Source organism: Triticum aestivum, chromosome 4D (genome assembly GCF_018294505.1).
Source record: "Triticum aestivum cultivar Chinese Spring chromosome 4D, IWGSC CS RefSeq v2.1, whole genome shotgun sequence".
In the NCBI taxonomy this organism is placed as follows: Eukaryota; Viridiplantae; Streptophyta; class Magnoliopsida; order Poales; family Poaceae; genus Triticum; species Triticum aestivum.
This window is the reverse complement of record NC_057805.1, coordinates 497,488,616-497,492,199: the sequence shown is the minus strand read 5'-3', so window position 1 is coordinate 497,492,199 and position 3,584 is coordinate 497,488,616. Positions and strand designations below refer to the sequence as shown.

The 3,584-nt window shown below is 42.9% G+C and overlaps 1 long non-coding RNA gene across 1 annotated transcript; it reads left to right on the top strand.

Annotated features, from left to right (window-relative positions):
* Nucleotides 1-1,283: 1,283 nt before the first annotated feature.
* Nucleotides 1,284-2,875, top strand: LOC123100570 (uncharacterized). Its single transcript, XR_006448432.1, has 3 exons — nucleotides 1,284-1,414; nucleotides 2,222-2,280; nucleotides 2,816-2,875. It is a non-coding gene; the product is annotated as an uncharacterized lncRNA (long non-coding RNA).
* Nucleotides 2,876-3,584: the final 709 nt, after the last annotated feature.

The following is a 3,584-nucleotide window of genomic DNA, read 5'->3' as shown; positions in this document are numbered from 1 at the left end:
GTCAAAGTAGACGCGACCACTCGGGCGTCGCCGCTTCAACGCCGACGCCTCGTTCCGAGAAACTAACTCCGTCCGCATTGAAGTGGGTTGACCGCCCCTCTGCCTGGCCTGTCTGCGCTATTTAAGCCCTGTACAGGCGACGAACGTATCCGCACTCCCCTTACCGAGCACCGCACCGTCCTCCTCCCCCTCGCTGAGCCCTTCCTCCTTTCGAGCTTAGCAGCGAGGGCGAAGTCCTAGTTCTCCGCGCCGGTGGAGTTTCCTCTTGAGGCGGATCGTGGCGTCGTCACCCTCGCTCACCGGGACCATCTACATCCACGGCGGCAAGCTCCTCCGGCAAGGAGGAGATAGCCATCTCCTCCGACGATGAGGAGGACTAGCCGTAGCAGCGGCCCCGTCTCCTCTCGTCCGCGGCTCTAACGGACGAAGAATTCGTCCATCAGATGGGCCCGACACCATCATCGCCGACGCGCGTGAAGGAGGAGCCACCATCCCCGCCGTGGGTCCACATTAAGCGGGAGGCGACATCCCCACTCCGGCAGGTGATGGACAAGCCGGCATCCCTGCCGCGCAAACACGGCCTCCACATTGGCGGTTGCGTGAAGAAATGTTTTTTCACGTAGTAAGTCTTGCCAAAATTGTGAATCACTTTGTAAAGGTTTTATTCTAGTCAGACTGTGGTTTATTTGCAGACGGAATTTACATATGGGCTGAAACATACCAGAAATCTGAAGCTACCCACGCTTCCTTGGGCTTTGCTACACGTACGTAAATTAGTTGGAAGGTTCCATAAAATATGGTACACCTACTAAGAAGCTTTTACGTAAAATATGATGTGGAGGTCATTGATTGGGCCAGGATTAACAGCTGGGGCCCACCCTCCTTGAAAATAAGAGGGGCCAAAGATTACGTAAGCCTTCGTAGTCTATTCGTAGATGTAGGATTGTGGTTTTCACGCTCCCTTCATCTATAGTGGATCTACCATTTTTTTCGGAACTGCTAAATCTCAGTGAAGTCTCAGTCGACGAGCTAGCCATTGGATGCTTTGGTTGTTCCAAGATTCGTGTTCGGTGCTTTGTCCTATGTTTCGGCCTATATAAAGCGCCGACCGGCCCGTTTTTCTTTTTTTTTAGTCGGAGCGTCATCGTGCTTGCCTTTTGTGGGCTGGACAGGTGCTCGGGGTGGGCCTTTTTGTTTGTTTGTTCTTTTTTTTACTGTCTTGTTTTTTTGGCCGCAGTAAAGAAATGGAATGGGAAGCGGCGGCCGAGAGCACCCCGTGGCCAAATCAGTCCATTTCTTCGTCTATCTCTCTGTTCTTTCTCTGTCAAAAAGCCAAAGATCTCTGCGGTGGAACGAAAGAAATCGCCTTTGCTCTTGAACGGCCAGTGAGAGCCTGGGCGATGCTGCTAGTGGAGTAAGTGTTACCCTCTTTCCTCCAATTTTTTTGTTTATTTGTTGGCGCTCTGCTTCAGATCTGAGGGGATTGGGTTCCATTTTTTGTTTGGATCAAGTCTAGATTAGTAGCTTGAAGCATGGAATCCCTCCCAGATTTAGTCCTTTTTTCGTGTCCTTTTTCTTCAAGCAGTGGTATGTAGTGCGTCCATTTTTGTTTGTTTTTTTTCAGATTGCCGAAACCCTTGTGCAATCAGTAGCATGTTGAAATCATTCTCTGGAAACAAGAGGATTAATACTGAACCTATCACTAGGAGTGACATGTTTTTTTTTTCAGATTTTGCTGAAACCCTATTAATCAGTAGCTTGTTTTGAAACCATTCTCTGGAAACAAGAGATTATTACTGAACCTATCACTAGGAGTGGGCTTGTATTTTTTTGTTTTTTCAGATTTTTTCTGAAACCCTATTAATCAGTAGCATGTTCAAATCTTTCTAAGGAGTCAAAGAGAATGATTACTGAACGTATTTTCTAGCAGTAGCATTTTTTTTGTTTTTCAGATTTTGCTGAACCCTAGAATCAGTACCATGCTCTAATTTTTTCGGTGGAATCAAGATAATGATTACTGAACCCATCACTAGCAGCGGCATGTTGATTTTTAAATTTTCAGATTTGTACTGAAACCCATTTTTCTGGTGTGGTACTGGTTTTTTACAGTTTTGTGCAGGTGCAAAAGCTCAACAGCACTAGAGCTGACCTGATTGATCTATACATGTGTAGGACCAGAACTAGTACTACGAGTACTACTAATCATTTTTTTGCTTTGTAGGTACTTAGAGATTAATTAGGATCTTTGGCCGAGAAGATCTGGAATAGTATTGAGCAAAAGTACTGCCAGTACTGCTATTTTTATGCTATGACTTTTTGAGAGTCACTAAATCATGGAGACTTCGTTTGCAGGAGAACAAATATTAATTAAGCTAGTTCTTCCATGCTTCTATACAGGAGGAGCATGTGTTTTTAGGGTGCCTAAGTTGACCTTTTGTTAGGATATAACCTCTACTAGTCATTTTTTTTGACAACTTGATCTTGCTGTTGTTTCTGCTGAGTGCCGACACAGCGGGGATATTTGCTGGCACATGCCCCTAGTAGTTTGTCACCACTGCTATATTAGATTAATTAGGGGCAGCAGTAGTTCTTTTTTGTTGTGTATAAATAATGGCGCTTAGCATCTGGTAAGCAGGATTTGGGTTCACACCACAGTCATAAACATACAGGAATAAATGCTGAAATCCAGATATTTTGCAATCATTCATTTTCTAGTTATGCTTTTCTGAATCCAGTTTTTTACTTTTTCATATTTGTGCTGTTAGTGAGTTACCCATTTAATTATTTTCTTTTTTGCTTTTTTTTATGCGCACAGGAGATGGCTTGTGGAGTTTGTTTGAACCATTGCAACTATGAGAGTGAGGGAAGCGGTTTCAGCATGTATGTATGGGAGCACTTCAAAAACGCAGGGTAACTCACTAGCTTATTTTTTTAATATATTTTCTCATTTTTTATCCTTTGTTTCTTTTTATATTAGTCTTTGTCATGAGACCACTCCTAACTTTTGTTCTTTGCTTTTTTGTGTTCAACCAAAATAGGTTGTGCCATGCAATGAAAGGGTCCGTTTCAACAACATGATGGGAGCGAAGGTGACGTTTGTGGCAAACCAAATACATAATTCAAATCTGAACTATAAGCTTTTTGTAGGGTTTTTAGTTTTTGTAACTCTGAACTGCATTTTTTCAAGTATGGATGTACATGTTTTCCAATTTTCAGCTTTTTTTTGTTTTCGGTATACTTCAAGTAAAAATCTGAAATTGTTTTACTTGTTTTTGTTATATTTTTTACTATTTTTTGTTATAATACACATTTTATATTCTTTTTTCCTGGAGAGGTTTTTTTAGGAATGATAGTTTGATAGAACACTCATATTTGTCTTACAAGTCAACCCTCGACTCTTAATTGGGGGCTTTTTCGTAGTTTTGTAGTTGCACCCTGGGACCCTGCTCCCAGTTGCATGTCAACTATTGGCACTCAACTAGGCTTTTTTCATAGTTTGTAGGGGGAGGGGCAGTTGGAAGTCAACCCTTGACTCACAATTGAGGCTTTTTCGTAGGCTTTTGTAGTTGCACCCCAGGCCCCCG